The sequence below is a fragment of the Pelophylax lessonae genome, assembly GCF_965119305.1.
Source record: "Pelophylax lessonae genome assembly, chromosome: 3".
NCBI classification, from domain to species: domain Eukaryota; kingdom Metazoa; phylum Chordata; class Amphibia; order Anura; family Ranidae; genus Pelophylax; species Pelophylax lessonae.
The window spans coordinates 458,171,609-458,192,411 of NC_138770.1; the positions used below are offsets into that span (position 1 = coordinate 458,171,609).

A 20,803-nucleotide genomic window follows, 5' to 3' on the forward strand; every position below is an offset into this window, starting at 1 on the left:
TATTTACAGATCTTTGCTTATTGGCATAAATAGACACCATTTATCACAGCAGTATAAACATTCTGGCACTCTCTATGGCTATTTTCCCTCACTTTCCTTCCCAGTGACATGGTCAGACAGAGTGGAAGGGGTGAGAAAACTCTCCAAGGACCACATAAGACCACAAAACAAAAATCTGCTTTTCCCATTTAAAAAAAAAAAAAAATACAACAACAACAACAACAATGGCTGGAGAGGAGTTTTGGTAAATAAGGTGCTAGGTTTGTTAAAAGCCGCAGCTTACTGCTTTTGCCAAATATGTACATTATGAGTAATGGCAACAAGCTAACATCTCCATTTCTCCATGGCTGAGATTTGTGGCTAAGATCACACACACAAATCCCCTCACATCCTGGTTCCAATAGGCAAGTTGGGATAACAATTTGACAAGAGGAACTTCTTGAAAAGTATTTCTAGTAACTTCAGACTAGCTGTCCCATTCACTAACCACTCTGAACTATATACAGCATGAGTGTTCAACCTGTGGCCCCAGATGGCTATGAATGTAGCCCAACATAAAATTGTAAGCTTATTTAAAGTGGAGCTCCAACCAAAAGGGAAAGCTCCCCTTGTTTGCATCCTCCCCCCTCCACTGCCACATTGGGCACTTTTTTTGGGGGAGGGGGTTGGAGGGTTAGCCGGTACCTGGATTTGACAGGTACCCGCTCCCACTTCCAGATAAGATTGCCGCCCGGCGATGTACAACAACATTTTTGGCCCCTCCTTCTTTCCCCTGCTGCCTTCTGGGATACACAGAAGGTCCCAGAAGACAATGGGACCGACCCTTCAGAAAGCGCAGCATGACTCGCGCATGTGCAGTAGGAAACAGGCTGTGAAGTCGCAAGGCTTTACTTCCTAGTTCCATTACTACAGATGCCGATGCTCGCACCCAAAGCAGAATGACAAATTATATTATAAAAGTGATTATCTACTGTCTTTGCACTAGAAAAAGGGCTATTTTTTTTTTTTTTTTAACCCCATCATGAAAGGCAAAACAAAAAAAGCATGCTGCTGCTACTAAATGTCTTATGCTGCCCATACATGTATTGGATTTTTGGATAAGAATATTTGCATGAATATTTGTAAATTTGTTGAGTGTTGTTTGAAAATTCCACTTGCTTTTGACATTCAATTTTAAAATGAATGTAACTGCTGAGCAAAAACCACACACTATTTGAAAATTCGTTTACTCAAAGTTTTCTAGTCTGCTCCTTCGAATTTTCCTGTCACTGTGGTCGACAACGAACACAGAATGGACCCCACTAATGGTTAGAACAATTTGTTTCTGTATGGCCAGCATAAGTGACAGCAGGCGCAGGGAGCTATAATCCAGCCTGAAAATGTGCAAAACAGTGTTTTAGGCCTTTTCAAATTTAAAAAAAAAAAAAAATTTGTTTTCAGAGTGTACCACATTTAAACCTCTAATACATATATCGGTCTCAGAGTGGATTAAATATCCAGAAAAGAGAAATGGACAGAGGGCGCACCAGCCTAGCGCATTATCTTTAAAACAATTTATTGTAATAGACATGTATACACATTATACTCACAAAACAATTATGAAATACGGGCAATAAGCAATGAGGGACCACCAGGGGTCTCCCACTGGGCATCCTCAGCTGCCGCAGGCCATGGAAGGATGTAGACCTCCAAAAAACCGCTTACGCGTTTCGGGGTGTTCCCCCTTCATCAGAGCTCTGATGAAGGGGGAACACCCCGAAACGCGTAAGCATTTTTTTGGAGGTCTACATCCTTCCACGGCCTGCGGCAGCTGAGGATACCCAGTGGAGACCCCTGGTGGTCCCTCATTGCTTATTGCCCGTATTTCATAATCGTTTTGTGAGTATAATGTGTATATATGTCTTTTACAATAAATTGTTTTAAAGATAATGCGCTAGGCTGGTGCGCCCTCTGTCCATTTCTCTTTTCCAGTATCTTCTTTGGGTTACCACGACCCGTTGAGAGTGGCAGCACAGCCTGAATTGACTATAATTTGACCTGAATGGCATTTTCCGGATACCAGCCACAAGGCCACCCCTTAAGCGCAGGAGTCATTTGCTCTTTGTTGGATTAAATATCCAACTATATAGCTGGATATTTATATTAACCACTGCATATAGATATTCAAGAATATTAACTAAATTATACACTAACTTTTTTTTAGTCGATTAAAACAATATTCAGCCAACTAATCAATTATGAAAATAATAGTTAGTTGCAGCGCTAAATCAAACCACTGAATGAGGTCTCCCCTGCTCAAAAGAGGCAAAGACATGCTCACCTTTAAATGTATGCTTGTAAACTATGCTTTGTATGCTTTAAACCTATGTGCTTGACAAATATTCCCCAGTTTTAGGAAGAATTTCAGAGGAACCTGTTAAGTTTTTTTTATAGAAGAGTCCTTTGAGAAGTAGGTATACAATGCAATCAGGACTAATCCACAGACATTAGACCGCCATAATCAAATCCTGACCAGTTCAGCAGGCAACAATTGTGAGGTCCATGTGCTTTCAAAGCTATACTGGGGAAGAAGAAGAGGGGGGCAATATAAAAGATGCATAGGAGTGTTTTTAATGAAGGGAAGAGCAAAGGAAGACCCTTAAAAAGGAACTCCCCAAGGTAATGCTGGCTTCCAAAAGAATTGGGTCTCAGGCCTCAAGCACACTGGTCGTTTAACCAGACCAGAGTTTCAGATGTAGGTGGAAGGCATAGGCACACTGTCCAGAACCGCTTCTGCAGTTTGAATATCCACCGTGCGGTACTAACTTTTAAAGCAGTATGCGCCCAGGGACAAATGTCTGAAACGTAGACTGCTTGCATACCGGGCATGAGTCCCTGTGCATATACTGCCCTAAACATTAGTCCAGCCACAGCCGTCAACCTCTCAAACTTTTAAAGGCAGCGGGTCTGGAAGTGTGCCTGTGCCTTCCACCTACACCTAAACACCAGAGTCCCATGTACTAGGGCTAAAACGAGTGTACACGAGGCCTTATAGGTTCACATATCAGAAGCTGAATGCAATTTGTAAAAGCTGTATCCCTTTCTGTGAAAGGAAAATGCCCTTGACTTAAAATGAGCTTGTGTTCTTTGTCAGCATGACCGGTATAACTGGCCACGTGAGTCTCGCCTGTATGGAATTGCTTCAAAGGTTCACCCTACTAGCAGTGGTCACGCTGTGCTCTATGGAGAGCCTTTGCACGGCACTCTGCAAAACTGATTAGCACATCCCAACTCAGGTCTGGCTCACACCTATGTGTTTTTCAGTAATGCGTTACAGTCCATTTAACATGGTTCCCTATGGGTTATGTTCACCTGTGCATTTTTTTGGAAAGGTTCAGGGACTTTTTTTTTTTTATACTCACAGAAGGTTGCTTATTTAGTTCAAAAACTTCAAAGGAAACGCAGCAGAAATGCATCAAAAAATGCAGTGCTTGCATTTTTGATGTGTTTCTGCTGGTTTCTACTGCAAGATACTAGACACCTCCCAAAAATGCAAAAGGAATCAAAAATGCCTGTGGGGGGAAAAAAAAAAAAAAAAAAAAAAAGAAAAAAAAGCACTAACCGCAACCTGCATAGGTGTGAACCAGTTAACACCCACCCAAATGCTATGGAATGGGTGAGGGCAAAGACACATGATATGTAAGGATTTTAGGTCCCTTTCACATGGGGCGGATTTGTTTTGAGGGACTTCCCTTGCTCAGTGGGGATTGCTCCGCTGATCCCCTCTGAACAGGTGGATGACAGGTCCGTCTCCACTCCCTGTGCAGAGAAGGACCCGTCAACCACCTGCTCAGAGGGGGATCAACGGAGTGGAGGTCCGCCTCCACTCACTGTGCAGAGACGGACCTGTCAGAGTCCCGCTTTCCTCTATGGGGAGATCAGATAGCGAACGTATCGCCATACGTCCGTTTTCAGCGGATCTTGCCGGATCGGATGCCAGGCGGATGTCTGACACCTGCCTGGCATCCGATCCGGCAAGATACATGTTCGTTGACATCCACCTCCACATAGAGAATGGGTGGCCTGATGGGGTCTGCCTGAAAAATGGACAGGCGGACCTAATCGGTCCGATCGCGTGAAAGGGGCTTTAGGTGCCTAGTCTTCCTATAAAAACAAAGCAATACCAAAATAAAAAAAACGCACATACATACATAGCCAAAGCTTTTTCCCTAATTTTGGATAAATGGGAAGGGTTAAAATAAAACCACTTTAATGTGTTGTGAGCAGTTTCCTGTTGAGGATATTTCCCTTAATCCTATTCTGGCAACAAATCAAAGGGAGCAAGTGTCTATTGGTAGATTTACCCTCCCCTTCTGTTTCAGTGACAACTGTAACATTTTGGATTTCATGGGCACCAGAACATAGTATAGAGGGTGAATCTCATCGGGGGGGGGGGGGGGGGGGGGGGGGACACACACCTTGGCAAGGGTCTCTTCCATACGCTGTCAAACTGGAAAAAATTGTGGCTATACAGCTATTTCCAGCTTCTTAAGTGGGGTACACACTAGTAGAAAATCTGCTGAAAAATCCCGTCCGAGGTAAAATCGTAGGATTTACGACTAGTGTGTACACAACTTTCAGCAGTCGATGCCGACATTTTCACCAAAAAAAGAAAGAAAAAAAAAGAAGAAGAGGGTCAAACACCAAAATGTTTATTGTCTATCCCCAGCGCGACCAATTTTCGTTTAACGTGTATGCAGTACGTCCGCGAAAAATTGGATACGAAAGACCGCGCATGATCTGAAGTTGCTGACGATCTGGAAGTCTAGGAACAAATGTCCCAAAAAAAAAAAAAAATATAATAAATCGGACAAGAAATTTTGTGAACATTATGCACCGTCAACTAAAAATGGTTATGACCGCTGAGCATGAGAGAGAAAAGCGGAGGATATTTCGTCCGATTTTCGTCAAGTGTGTACGAGCCATTAGACTGGAGTCACGATATAAAATGTATGAAACCCAAACAATGATCTTATCTAATAACTAATAACCAAGGAGTAAGAAATAATAATCCCTCACTCACGTGCAGTACTCAAGTGGAGTGATCACCTTAAGGACAGAGCGATTTACATGTTTTTATATGGTTTTATATATTATTGCATACACATAATATATTTATGGTTTTATACACTATATGTGTATCGTCCAATTGAGCGCTGCTAGTGTGTATGGGCTGGTTTTTTTCCAGAGTTCCTTTTCACACCTATTTTTATAATGATCTTATCTAGTTTATTCCCGTTTGATCTGGTACATACATTAATAAAAACATTTTGTGATTATCAGTTCAACAAGTGCAGAAATTTAGAGCTGCCCTTGTGTGTTCTACACACTTTCTCTGTTATCTCAAAGAGCCTGATAAGCTCTCTTCTTATCTTGAAACTAGCCATCAATTAGCCCTAATGTGGTGTAGATTAGACAAGGAAGTGGGTCTGAGTAGTTTAGCAGATAACAACTGGGAGGGCTACCTGTCAGCTCACAGAAATTGCATTTCTGGCCCATCTACAGGTCTGTACTTGAAAGCTCTTTAAAGGAATAAGCATGAGCAAATGTGTATGTATTGCAGAAATGTACTGCATATGTACCGACATACACTGTAATAAGAATGACTTCACAAACCATTCACCGTGTGTATTCACAGTCTGATTTTCTGTAACATTCATGGATTAACTCCCCTTAAAGTTATAACCTTGAATCTCAGTTTACAGTATATCACTTCTTACTCAATGTTCCTTCATTATGTTTTCTAAAACGTCCTTACATTTGTCCTTACAAAAGTTCTAATTCTTTGCAAAAAAAATAATTACCTTTCAGATTGAAACCCTCCCTTTGAAAAGGGATCACCATCTCTTGCTTGTTTGAGATCGCGATGACATAATCACTCCTGCAAATATTAAACCATTTAGCTGGTCAGTTAAACTCATTAGACAAGTCACAAAAACATTGTCATGATAATATTAGGCTCTTTTGAATGCACAAACATTAATGCAAGCCCAGATACCGTTCCCAGGTAATATGAGTGGCACAATATTACACAGTTTGGCACACTGTTATTGCAAAACAAAAAGATTCTTATGAACCTTGGTCATCAAAATGGTCTATGTTGTCCAAAACCACACTGTACACAAGATAGCTGCAGTTGCATCCCTGGTGCCCAACGTGCAACCTTCTTGTGGCATTCTAGACCTCTACATTCACCAGCAGACAACTGGGCACCAGTGAGATGACAGAGTGGCTGAAACACCCTCTGCATTCCATCCCCCGGCACTGAAAAAAATAAACCTTGCAACACTGTACTGTGGGTGGAGTTATCAAGAGCGTGCGACTGGAGCATGCGATAGGCAAGTGATCAACAACAAAAGAGTAAATACGAGGGGGGAAGGATTTGGGATCAACTTTTATTATTATATAGGATTTATATAGCGCCGACAGTTTACGCAGCGCTTATTTACTGCCATGACCACTATGGTGTGACCACTGATGCATGGGATGAAACGCACTATTATCGGGTTAGTGTTCTAATACTCACACCAATGCTAGGTGTTATTATTGAACTCCTTGACACCAATGGTGGGGGTTATTGTACTTTAACTTCTTCAGTGCCTATCATGATACACTGCAAAAAAGCAGCAAGACCGAAATTTTGGGTCGTTGGTGCAAAAATGCGCTGCTATTGTGCGGCCTTCTGGAAGAGTCACTTGAGGACCTCAACTCTATGAGGCCCTCTTTTCCACTTGATCACCACTGAAAATGCTCCATTAACATAAACAAAGGATCAATTTAAAAATCTAAAATACCATTTACATTGTTACATACACTTTCTGAATGTTTTTTTCTTTATTTTTATACTCATTCCTATGGAATGCAAAAAATATGATTGACATCAAATCTCCTGCAATGTTGACTGTGAAAACTTTCACAAAGTAGTCGTAATTTTAAACAGGAGCTCCAGTCGTTTTTTTTGTTTATTAAAAGTCAGCAGCTACAAAAACTGTAGCGGCTGTCCTTTAATAAAAGCCCTCACTTGACCCAGGATCCAGCGATGTGCTCACCACAGCCGTTGCTTCTCCCCCCCAGCGCATCTCAACTATGGGAAACCGGCTGTGACAGCTTGCCGCTTCACATTCAGGTGCCGCCCACTGCCCATGTGTGAGTCGTGCTGAGCCTACTGAATGGTCTGGCACTCTTTTGGGACCTGTGACGTGTCCCAGAAAACTGCAGGGAGGGAGGGTGAGAGGAGAACTTCCGCTCAGATCACCTAGGCAGAAGCGGAACCTGTTAAAAATAGGTACCCGTTCTCCCTACCCCAAAAAAGAATTTTATTAATACAAAATTAATAAATAAAATGACATGCCAAATGTGGCAGGGGAGGAGTACCTTTTGGGTGGAGCTCCGCTTCAATAATATGGCAGAGCGCATCAAAATCCATGAACTGATATTAGAGACCAGGAGACTTTCCATCATATCATCATTTTTAAAGGTTTTATTTTTTGAGGAGGGCGGTTTTGTAACAATTTCTTAACGAGTAGCCTTTAATTTTTTTTTTTTTTAAACCATTGCCTCTGCCTGATTGTAGGTGTATACTTTCAATAAAAATGTTTTTAACGTGGCTGTAAGAGTCAGTTCACACATATGAGATGACAGACATTGCATGCGATTCAGAGCGCACTGCTCTGCAAATTCAGCCATACAGATTGTATGGCTGAATTTGCATCTCATTCAGACCAAACTCACACAGGACCCTTTTTTGGGTTTGCACCAGAATCAGACCGCATTGGGTGTTCACACCTGTACGATCCTATTCATGTCTGAACTGACAGCTCACACTGCGATATGCGAACTGATCTGTGGGTGTCGTTAACTTCGTATTGATACCCTCAGCGATCCACATATGGCAGTGTGAACTGGCTGCGAGTTGAGAGCGATGCGGGAAACCGCAGCGAGTCCCCGCATTGCATATATGTGAACCAACACTAAAGCCCCTTTCACAGGGGACTGACTGCATTCAGTTCACAGATCCCCTGCTGATCAGACCAGAGCGAGCAGATGACAGGTCTGCGTCCACTCTGTTTATGTGGAGAAAACACAGACGGAAGCCATTCTGCTCTATGGGTGGCCAGGAGTTACACTGTTTGCAACCAACTACCTCTGATCTGGTTACATCAGGAGGAGAATTGATCCCCGTCTGTTTTTAGCGGACCGAAGGACGGCGGGTGTAAATGGACACAAGTCAGTTAACACCCACTGGTCCATAGGCGCAAATGGACTGCCCAATCAGGTCAACCTGTCAGTTTTTCTAGGACATGTGAAAGGGGCCTTAGGGGCGTCTGGCGTTTTTTTTTTCTATATCTAAATAACCCTGGATGTTAGACTATGTCCATGCACACATAGGTGTTTAGAGCAGTTTTAAGGCACTGCATCAAGCGGTGTTTTAGCAGAAAAGAAAATGCTGGACGTGTGTAAACCCGTTAATGCATGGTAACGCTGGCTATTTTAGTGCTTAAGAATTAATTCTTAGGCCAAAGAAATTAATTAAATGCCCAAGCGCTTGATGCGCCAAATGCATTTTTTACAAGCGTTGAGTGTTTTTTCTGCCAAAACTCTGCTGCCAGGAGGGTAGAGGTCTAGGAGAAATGGTAAAACATTCAGTGTGCATGAGGCCTTAGGCTACGTTCACATCTTGGCGTTGCTATTACAGGCTTTTTTTGTGCAGGTGTTTTTAGATTGAATAGAGACCAATGGAAAACGCCTGTAATCTGCCCAAAAAGAAGCTCATGTACTTTTTTTGAGCGTTGGGCGTTTTGCTCACGGCGTCAAAACGCTCAGATGTGAACAGGGGCCATTGAAATGAAAAGGATTTGTCTTGTTGGGAGTTTTGAGAGCTGATCCTAGAGCAGAAAAACGCCCCCAAAACACCTACATGTGAACAGAGCCTTACTGTGAAGCTTTCAATTACTGAACTTATTTTCCTGGTTTCTTCTTGTTCGGGACTGCTTTCATGTTAACAACAGGTTCTAATAAGATTTGAACCAATGTATACATCTAAAGGCTGCAATGGTGAGCTTTCTTCTTGAATAGAGTTTATTTTTTTTAGTCTTGCTTTTGACCTGCTGCCACTTCAGTCAGATTGACGCAGCAAACTGCTCCTGAAGAATGCACGCCCCCCCCCCCCCCTCCATCTCCCGACGCCTTCTGGAACATATCACATGTCCAAGAAGACTACGCAACCATTCACCAGGTGCAGCGCTACTCGCGCATACGCAATAGGAAACAGGCTGTGAAGCCTCAAGGAATCCCTTCCTGTTTCCCTTACTAAAGATGAAAGCACCTGCACCTGAAGCTGATTGAAGAATCTCTTCAGGCGAGGACGTCGCTGAATACCTGGACAGGTAAGTGTCCTTATATTGTACTTGTAGCTGCTAACTTATTTTTTCCCCCCTTTCACTTCTAAAGCTTAAAAGGGTGCTCCAGGCTCCTTTAGAAAAAAATTGACTAATTATACGAGTAGCTACTCCAGATTCTGTGCGCTGCGCTTTTGATAAATTCCCCCCAGGGTCCTTTCACAAAAAAAACAAAACATACAATGTATCGAAAATGCATGTGCACGGATTAAACAAAATTAAGTGCCGGTTCACACATGTTCAGCTGCGGAGATCGCATGTAATGTCGGAGCTCACTGCTTCTTCATTACTTGCGATCGGCTGTGCGGTGCGAGTTTAGCCATACACTTTGTATGGCTAAATTCGCACTGTACCCGCAGCAAAGACGCACAGGACCCTTTTTTGCAGCCACATCAGGATCGGATCGCACAGTGTTTCACACTTGTGCGATCCGATCCTGTGCGAACTGCAAGATCGCACTGCGATATGCGATCAAACTGGGGGTGTCGTTAAGATTTCATTGACACCCCCAGCGTATCGCATATGGCAGTGTGAACTGCCAGGGGTGCGTTTGCGATGCGGGAACAGGCTGCGAATTCGCAGCCTTCCCGCATCGCATAAGTGTGAACTGAGCCTTAACAGGCATATTCATACATATTCCGTTGCATGTTTATACAGGTTTGAATCATTTTGGCTACATTCACACCTGAGCGTAGCGTTTTCGCGCGTTTTTTTACCGCGATTTTCAGGCGTTTTTACAGGCTTTTTTTGTGCAGGCGTTTTTAGATTGAATAGAGACCAATGGAAAACGCCTGTAATCTGCCCAAAAAGAAGCTCATGTACTTTTTTGAGCGTTGGGCATTTTGCTCACAGCGTCAAAACGCTCAGATGTGAACAGGGGCCATTGAAATGAATAGGATTTGTCTTGTTGGGTGTTTTGAGAGCTGATCCTAGAGCAGAAAAACGCCCCAAAAACTCCTCAAAACGCCTACATGTGAACGGAGCCTTTACGTCTTCAGTTAGTATTTTGACCCTTCCAGGGACCTGTCAATTCACAATTTATTTTTGAGATCTTTACTTTTAGTTGCATTGTGTTGCAACAGCACCCACATGAATGCATGACCAGGCCATTTTTTGCGATTCAGCACTGTGCTACTTGGGCAATTGTGCAGTCATGCAACGCTGTACCCAAACAAAACTTTATACCATTTTATTTACACAAATCGAGCCAGTGGTATCTGATCACCACTGTTTTTTTTTTATATTTTTCATTATATAAAAAAGTAAAAAAAAAAAAAAAAAATGTTCTGCTAGAAAACATATCCAATTAAAGAATAAATACATTTCTTCATTATTTAACCAAAATCTATGCCGCTACATGTCTTTGGTATAAAAAACAAACATACACTTCCAATAAGTGTACAGGGGCGTAGATAAGGGGGGGGGGGTCGAAATCCCCCCAGAGTCTCCGTCAATGGTGCAGCAGCTAGGCTACCGGAGCTGCGGGACTGGGATGGCAGCTGTGCAGTCACACTTTTTCTGATTATAAACGTCAGTCCCACTGTCCCAGCCTGTTAAGTTCACTGGGCGGGCAGGCCAGGACTCGGGATACTGATGAGTGATGTCATAAGGGAGGGACTGAGGCTGCTTAAGCTATCCACTGGCTGAGGAGGCAGCAGGGGGCTCCTCAGCCAATTAGTAAAGTGTGCTGTCCATCACTACAATTTTAAGATCATCCCGCAGGCTTCCTGAAGATGTGCGCATGCACGAAATGCATTAAAGCCGTGAGGTAGATGTCATTTCTCGGTTCGTTCCTTGGGGGGGTTCCTGGGTAGTGGAATGCACGCTGGCTTATGCTGACGCTAGTGTCGGGGCATCTACACTGGGCCAGAGACTATGTATGCTGGTGAATTATAATAGATGTACATGAGGGCATATGCAAACTTTTTTTAGATTTTGTTGCTACAATAAAACGGTATCACATTATATATTCCCTGTTGGGATTCGTTTTTTATTGTATAAGTCACACTGGGACCTACTAGCAGAGGAGGAGGAGGAGGAACGGCTTGTTGGGATGATTGCTGACACATCTATATACATGGTTGTTTTATTTGATCTGGTGAGCGCATATATTGCAGCATGTGGTGGAGCGCGTTGTGTTGAGGATTTGGAGGAGGCTCCTGGTCAACATTATACTGTACTTTCTCTGGTGATTGGACTTCCACAGTATGGATTTATAGAATTCACCCAAGCTTAGCCCAAGGATCTGCACTATATGGACATTTCGTTTTTGTATACGGATTGCATTTATGACCATTGGCGTAGCGTTTTTGCATTTATTCAAGTGATTTATCACATCAGGCAAGCCCCCTGTACTTATTTCATTATAATTGGTAAAGTGTGCTGCCCTTCACTACAATTTAAAGTTCATGCCAGGGGCTTCTTTTCAGTACAGATGCCTGGATGGAGCAATTGCTGATGCAGGGAGAAGCCTGCAGACAAGCTCCTGACCTGAACTGCAAGGCCCTTGTCCTCTCTCTCTCCTGCCAGCAGCGAGCCCTGTCCTCCCTCTCTCCTGCCAGCGGCGAGCCCTGTCCTCCCTCTCTCCTGCCAGCGGCGAGCCCTGTCCTCCCTCTCTCCTGCCAGCGGCCAGCCCTGTCCTCTCTCTCTCTCCTGCCAGCGGCCAGCCCTGTCCTCTCTCTCTCTCCTGCCAGCGGCCAGCCCTGTCCTCTCTCTCTCTCTCCTGCCAGCGGCCAGCCCTGTCCTCTCTCTCTCTCTCCTGCCAGCGGCCAGCCCTGTCCTCTCTCTCTCTCTCCTGCCAGCGGCCAGCCCTGTCCTCTCTCTCTCTCTCCTGCCAGCGGCGAGCCCTGTCCTCTCTCTCTCTCTCCTGCCAGCGGCGAGCCCTGTCCTCTCTCTCTCTCTCCTGCCAGCGGCGAGCCCTGTCCTCTCTCTCGCTCTCCTGCCAGCGGCGAGCCCTGTCCTCTCGCTCTCCTGCCAGCGGCGAGCCCTGTCCTCTCGCTCTCTCTCTCTCTCCTGCCAGCGGCGAGCCCTGTCCTCTCTCTCTCTCTCCTGCCAGCGGCGAGCCCTGTCCTCTCTCTCTCTCTCTCTCTCTCCTGCCAGCGGCGAGCCCTGTCCTCTCTCTCTCTCTCTCTCTCCTGCCAGCGGCGAGCCCTGTCCTCTCTCTCTCTCTCTCTCTCCTGCCAGCGGCGAGCCCTGTCCTCTCTCTCTCTCTCTCTCTCTCCTGCCAGCGGCGAGCCCTGTCCTCTCTCTCTCTCTCTCTCTCTCTCCTGCCAGCGGCGAGCCCTGTCCTCTCTCTCTCTCTCTCTCCTGCCAGCGGCGAGCCCTGTCCTCTCTCTCTCTCTCTCTCCTGCCAGCGGCGAGCCCTGTCCTCTCTCTCTCTCTCTCTCCTGCCAGCGGCGAGCCCTGTCCTCTCTCTCTCTCTCTCCTGCCAGCGGCGAGCCCTGTCCTCTCTCTCTCTCTCCTGCCAGCGGCCAGCCCTGTCCTCTCTCTCTCTCTCCTGCCAGCGGCGAGCCCTGTCCTCTCTCTCTCTCTCCTGCCAGCGGCGAGCCCTGTCCTCTCTCTCTCTCCTGCCAGCGGCGAGCCCTGTCCTCTCTCTCTCTCTCCTGCCAGCGGCGAGCCCTGTCCTCTCGCTCTCCTGCCAGCGGCGAGCCCTGTCCTCTCGCTCTCTCTCTCTCTCCTGCCAGCGGCGAGCCCTGTCCTCTCTCTCTCTCTCCTGCCAGCGGCGAGCCCTGTCCTCTCTCTCTCTCTCTCTCTCTCTCCTGCCAGCGGCGAGCCCTGTCCTCTCTCTCTCTCTCTCTCTCCTGCCAGCGGCGAGCCCTGTCCTCTCTCTCTCTCTCTCTCTCCTGCCAGCGGCGAGCCCTGTCCTCTCTCTCTCTCTCTCTCTCTCCTGCCAGCGGCGAGCCCTGTCCTCTCTCTCTCTCTCTCTCTCTCTCCTGCCAGCGGCGAGCCCTGTCCTCTCTCTCTCTCTCTCTCCTGCCAGCGGCGAGCCCTGTCCTCTCTCTCTCTCTCTCGCTCTCTCCTGCCAGCGGCGAGCCCTGTCCTCTCTCTCTCTCTCTCTCTCTCTCCTGCCAGCGGCGAGCCCTGTCCTCTCTCTCTCTCTCCTGCCAGCGGCGAGACCTGTCCTCTCTCTCTCCTGCCAGCGGCGAGACCTGTCCTCTCTCTCTCCTGCCAGCGGCGAGACCTGTCCTCTCTCTCTCTCTCTCCTGCCAGCGGCGAGACCTGTCCTCTCTCTCTCTCTCCTGCCAGCGGCGAGACCTGTCCTCTCTCTCTCTCTCCTGCCAGCGGCGAGACCTGTCCTCTCTCTCTCTCTCCTGCCAGCGGCGAGACCTGTCCTCTCTCTCTCTCTCCTGCCAGCGGCGAGACCTGTCCTCTCTCTCTCTCTCCTGCCAGCGGCGAGACCTGTCCTCTCTCTCTCTCTCCTGCCAGCGGCGAGACCTGTCCTCTCTCTCTCTCTCCTGCCAGCGGCGAGACCTGTCCTCTCTCTCTCCTGCCAGCGGCGAGACCTGTCCTCTCTCTCTCTCTCTCCTGCCAGCGGCGAGACCTGTCCTCTCTCTCTCTCTCTCCTGCCAGCGGCGAGACCTGTCCTCTCTCTCTCTCTCTCCTGCCAGCGGCGAGACCTGTCCTCTCTCTCTCTCTCTCCTGCCAGCGGCGAGACCTGTCCTCTCTCTCTCTCTCTCCTGCCAGCGGCGAGACCTGTCCTCTCTCTCTCTCTCTCCTGCCAGCGGCGAGACCTGTCCTCTCTCTCTCTCTCTCTCTCTCTCTCTCCTCTGCCAGCAGCGAGCCCTGTCCTCTCTCTCTCTCTCCTGCCAGCAGCGAGCCCTGTCCTCTCGCTGCCAGTTGGGAGGTATGAAGACTTTCCACCATGCAAAATTGAGTCAGGTTGAGCGCTCAGCCATTCACACCTTGTATTTTATCAAGGTGTCCACCTTGTATTTTATCAAGGAATACAAAGCTTCCTTTGATTGACTAAGGTGGGTGGAAAATGTCGCAATCTCCACCTCAGCTAATTTATTCGTTGATAAAATACAAGGTGTCCTGTGAATGGTTAAGCACTCAATCTGACTTAATTTGGCTCTGAGAGCAGGATTGGAAGTCCCCAACCTGCTGCTGGAACACAGCGCTTTATCCTGTATGTAGCCGATTCTACATACGGTTTACCCAGCTCTGACAGCAAACACATCTATTAGTTAAGAAATTAGTTCATTTGTGCCAAACCCACAATTTGTCACGCTAATTATTGTCCTTGGGGTACCCAGCCTGAACCCCCCCCCCCAGGAAAATAAAAAATTATCTACGGCCCTGTAAGTGTATAATTGGTTTGCATGAAAGTTATAGTGTCTGCAAACTATGATGCATATACTTATAATTGAACTGCAGTAGTGTGGTGGCAAATCTGACACTAACTATTAAACAGTAGTGCAGCACCAGTTTGAAAAATGAAGAAATAAATGTGCAATGTACAACATATAGTGCCACGTGAAATAACGGATACAGAAATATAAAATAATTGAAAGTCCAAAAGTGACAAAAAGTCCCACAGTGTATTTGGTGAGAAATAGAAGCAAAAAGGAACTGGTTCTAGCAGCAAATAATCATGGATGTATATCTCAAACAGTGAACAAACACCAATAAATTCAATTAGTGCAGCGCTGAAGAAATAACTGAAATAGGAAAATAATCTGTGCACATCATACGTCTCATATGTGCATGATCACATTATTTTCACATTGGGACTCTTTGCTTCTTACTTTCTTATTTCAGTTATTTCTTTAGCACTGCACTACGTATTGAATTTATGCTTAAGGTGGCGGTTCACACTTGTGCGGCTGCGGCGATCGCATGTAATTCGGAGCGCACTGCTCCATTACATGCGATCTCCTGTGCGGATGCAAATTCAGCCACACACTTTGTATGGCTGAATTCGCACTGTATCCGCACCAAAGACACACAGGACCCTTTTTGCAGCCGCATCAGGATCGGATCGCACAGTGGTTCACACTTGTGCGATCCGATCCTGTGCGTACTGTTAGATCGCACTGCGATATGCAATCAAACTGCGAATTTGCAGCCTGTTCCCGCATCGCATCCGCACAAGAGGCAGTTCACACTGCCATATGCGATACGCAGGGGGTGTCAAATGTTGACACCCCCAGTTTGATCGCATATCGCAGTGCGAACCGGCCCCAATTTGGGATTTGGTTTATTGGCCCTTCGTGTACAGCAGCTTCTCTTTATAGATATTCAGGTGTGCCGATTTCATTTTTATTCAGTGACCAAACACCAACATCAAGTGAATACATAACTCACCAGAACAAGAAGCTACCATAACAGCAGCATATTCGCCCAAGTATAAATGAAATCCCACAGGGATCACTGCGGCAACTGGCTCCCAATGGTACCTCCTAGTATATTTCAGCTAGGGATAAATAAGCCCAGTAGTATTTCATAGTGTATTAAAGGAGCTGTAAAGGCAAGATGCTTGCTGTGGGGGCACTCAACAGAAGAGATGGGCCAGGAGCAGCGAAGAGCGACCCGAGAAGAGGAGGATCCAGGGCTGCCCTGTGCAAAACCAACTGCACAGAAGAAGTAAACTATGTTGGTTGTAAAAAAACAAAAACAAACACACACACAGACCACACATGAGACTTTACAATCACTTTAGGTACAAATGGTCATGTGATCAGCTGTGATTGTTTACAGTGATCAAATGGTACAGACAGGGCATCTGTACCATGTGATAGCTGTGGCCAATCACAGCTTCACAATAATAGACAATGGATGAATGGGATTCATTCATAAAAACAGTGATCACATGGTACCAGCAGCGACCCGGTACACTGATCTGTCATTTTCTGTGTCCTAGAGCAGCACAAATAATTGTTAAAAAGTGATCTGGATTCCCCCTGCATCACGATCTTAAAACGGCATATCCTTGATTCTTACAAAGCTGTTCTCTGCTCACTCCCAGCAGTCAAAAAAAAAAAAAAAGCCTACAGGCAAAAAGGTTTATCAACATTGTGAAGGCTCCTAGATAACTATAACACAATGTATCTTTTCTTTCTTTTAGATCCAAGGAATGAACTTCTGTCTGTAAGCGAGGGCAGTTTAACCTCTTAACCACTTTAAGACCGGAAGGATTTGCCCCCTTAATGACCAGGCCACTTTTTTCAACTTAGCACTGCGCGACTTTAACTGACAATTGCGCGGTCGTACAACACTGTACCCAAATGAAATTTATGTATTTTTCCCCACAAATAGAGCTTTCTTTTGGTGGTATTTGATCACCTGTTAAATTTTATATTTTTTGCGCTATACACAAAAAAGAGCGACAATTCTGAAAAAAAAAAAAAAACACACAATACTTTTCACATTCTGCTATAGAACATTCCCAAAAAAAAAAAAAAATCCCAATAAGCGTATTTTGATTAGTTTGCGCAAAAGTTAGTCGATGCAATAACTACAAGAAACAGTTGTAATTTTTTTTTTTTTTCACTAGTAATGGCGGCGATCTGCGATTTTTTTGCGGGACTGCGACATTGCGGTGGACAGTGTGGCGGACAGATCGGACCCCTGACATTTTTGACACTTGTGGGGGGACCAGTAATATTACTACAGTAATCAGTACTAGAAATATGCACAGTTACTGTAATAATGACACTGGTAGGGAAGGGGGTTAACATTGTGGTTGATCAAGGGGTTAAATGTGGGCCTAGGGGAGTGATTCTAACTGTGGGGGGGCATGGCTTGTGGAATGACCACAGAGACCTGTGATCCTATATAGAAGGATCACAGGGGCTCTATGATCATTCCAGGGAGAAGAAGAACGGTCAGCTGTGTTTACAACAGCTGCCCGTCATCCTCTCTCACCGGGGAACGTTCGCGGGTGTCAGGTGGCAATTTGAGCCGCCTGCCCGCTGCATCAGCTTCCCCGTTGACAAGCCGGGCGGGACCGCACCGCCGCTGCGTGCTCACCCCCTAGCCGCCTGCTCACGACCGCCGTACATGTACGGAGATTTGCGCAGGAGCAGCTGCCTGCCCCAATGCATCTGCAGCGGGCGGTCATAAAGAGGTTAAAGACTAAGCCTTTTTCTGACACTTGTTGCTTTTAAAAGTTAAAAAGTTACAAGTTAAAAATCAGTATTTTTTTGCTAGACCAATAAAATTATAATATATATATATATATATATATATATATATATATATATATATATATATATATATATATATATATATATATATATATATATATATATATATATATATATATATATGAGCTGCACGATTCTGGCCAGAATGAGAATCACGATTTTTTTGCTTGGAATAAAGATCACGATTGTCTCTTTTACATTATAAAAAAAAAAAATTGGGATAACTTTACGGTTTTGTTTTATTTTTTTATTCATTAAAGTGTATTAATTGCGTTTGAAAGACTGCTGCGCAAATACAGTGTGACATAAAAATTTACAACAATCACCATTTTATTCTGCAGGGTCTCTGCTGAAAAAAAAAAAAATTATAAATGTTTGGGGGTTCTAACTACTTTTCTAGGAAAAATAAACTGATTTAACTTGCAACGAGCGACGCTACTTCGCACCGCGACCTCCGAGCTCGCGGTGCGAGCAGCGCACCGCGACCTCGGAGCGGCCGCCACGGACTTCATAACATTGAAGTCTATGGCGATCGCCTCCTGGTCGCCTCAAAGAAGCTCCGGACCCTTTTTCTAAGTCGGAGCGACTTGTGTCGCTCCTATTAGAACGGGTCCGCAGCTTCCCTATGGAAGGCGACCTACGGCGACCTGTGAGGCGACCAAGTCGCCTTAGTGTGAACCGGGACTTAGTCTTTAAGAGGTTAAACTTCCTTCCTCCGGCAGAGGGAAAGAAAAGATACAATGTAATCATTTGTGTTTACAGTTCAGTGGGAGACTAAGGCTCCATGTACACGGGATGCTGGAAATGGCCGTTTAGGAGCAGTTGGGCATTTTTTTCAGAAGCCCCTGAACCCATCTACATTTTATCTTATCTGTCCATGTACACCAGGTCGTTTACAGTCATTTGCAGGCAGTTGCGTTCAGGGACTGTTTTTAGAACGCAATTATTTGCGTTCGAACGTGTGTTTCCCGGCGTTTCAAACGCACAAACACGTCTGAACGCGTCCGAACGCGATGACCCGCGTTTAGCGTTCGCGTTTTTCCACTTTAAAGGGGAATAATTTTTTTGACCTCTAGGAACGCTTCTAAACGCAAACGCCCGCAAACGCCGCTAAACGCGGGTGCAAACGCGACCGAACGGACGTTTCAAACGTCCTAAAAATTCCAGCATTCAAAGGGACTTTTAACAATGTCCCGTGTACATGGAGCCTTATGCTGATAGGCTTTTTTTTTTTTTTTTTTTTTGACAGCTGCTCCCTCACAGCTATGTAAAGAATCGAGCAAGTGTCATGTTAAGATCGTCAGGGGGGAGTGAATCGCGATCTCGATTCTGTTACGATTAATTGTGCAGCTCTAATATTATATATATATATATTATACACACACACATTTTAGCAAAGACCCTAGAAAATAAAATGGCGGTCTTTTTAATCTTTTATGTCCCACTGTATTCATGCTGAAATCTTTCAAACACAGTTTTTTGGGGAAAAATACACTTTAATGAATTTAAAAAAACTAAACAGAAAAAAAAAAAAAAAAAAGTTAGCCCAATTTTTTTGTATAATGTAAAAGATGTTACCCTGGGAATCATGGTCTTTATGCGAAGCACAAAAAAAAAAAAATAAATATTGTGTATTCTCATTTTATGCAGAATCGTGCAGCTCTACTGTGTCCGGTGAGCTACAGCATGGCCCATGGAGTGTAAACTTGGGAGGACATCATTTTTTACTTCAGAACTTTGTCTTTTTTTTGTTTATATAATGAAAATTTTAAAAACCCAGTGGTGATGTAATTTTCTAGCAAACAAATGATGATTTTTACATGTAGGAGCGGAGTGCCAGAAATCACGCGGCATGGAATTGGTTAAGAGGAACTGCAGTCTGCCGCTGTTCTGTCACAGATGAACACAGGGATCTTGTGTTCTTGCTATTTAGGAACACAGGTCTCTTTATCTAGTGACTTCATCCCCCTACGCAGTTAGAAAGCATCCCCTAGGGACACACTTAACCCTTTGATCTTAACCATTTGACGATCTTGATCTGGAACCCTTTCCCTGCCAGTGTCTTTAGTATAGTAAAGAGTGCATAGTTTTAGCACTGATTACTGTAGTAAAGTCATTGGTCCCCTCAAAAGTGTCAGTTAGGTGTCCAAACTGTTCACTGCAATGTCCCGCTAAAAATCACTGGTCACTGCCATTACTAGTAGGAAAAAAATAATAGATAATTAAAATAAAAAATGCCATACATCTATCCCATAGTTTGTAAACGCAATACATTTTTACGTTTTTTTTTTTTTTAAACCAAATATATGTAGCACTTATTGGCTTATAATGATGAAAAAATAGATTTAAAAAAAAAAATAAATAAATAATTATTGGCTGTGATGTATAGCAGAAAGTAAAAAAAAAAAATATTGTTTTTCAGAATTGTCGCTCTTTTTTGTGTGTATGTATATATATATATATATATATATATATATATATATATATATATATATATATATATATATATATATATATATATATATATATATATAAAAAAAATCGCGAAAAATAAAAAAAACGCAGAGGTGATCAAATACCACCAAATGAAAGCTCTATTTGTGGGGAAAAAAAAGACATAAAGGACACCAATTTTATTGGGGTACAGCATCGCATGACCACGCAATTGTCAGTTAGTCCTAATGCACACAGGGCGTTTTTACAGCCGCTTTTTTGCAGCTTTAAAATGGCCTCATGCACAGACGTTTTTGAAGCTGTAAGTGGCATAGGCATTTTCAAGCTGCAAAAAAACCCAGGGCCAGCAAGTTCTGAGGACCAGCGTTACAGTTGTAAAACGTCTGACGAAGGCTCTTGAAAGGGATACCCATGCAAAGGCCATGCAAGACCCTTATTCGAGCATGCAGCCCCAAAGGTCAGGGAAGGGGAGGAGGAGAGAGCCCCCCACCACCTGGACTATACCAGGCTCTGCATCCCCCCCATCCCAAAGCACCTTGTGCCCATGTTGATGGGGACAAGAGCATCTTCCCGACAACCCTGGGCAGTGGTAGTGGGGGGGTCTGCGAGCAGGGGGCTTATTGGAGTTCATAAGCCCCCCGATCCTTCCCCCCATGTGAATGAGTATGGGGTGCATTGTACCCCTAGCCATTAACCCCAAAAAAGCCAGTGTAGCATAAATAATGACAAGAGACGATATTGAATTGAAAAGTGTTTTATTAAAAA

The 20,803-nt window shown here is 44.8% G+C and overlaps 1 protein-coding gene across 1 annotated transcript in view; it reads right to left on the reverse strand.

Moving 5' to 3' along the window:
- Positions 1–20,803, reverse strand: part of AGPAT4 (1-acylglycerol-3-phosphate O-acyltransferase 4) — a 152,788-nt gene that overhangs the window by 124,859 nt on the left and 7,126 nt on the right. Inside the window, exon 2 of the mRNA XM_082249109.1 lies at positions 5,844–5,917. The gene's annotated coding sequence lies outside the window, so the exon portion shown is untranslated. The remainder of the gene's footprint in view (positions 1–5,843; positions 5,918–20,803) is intronic.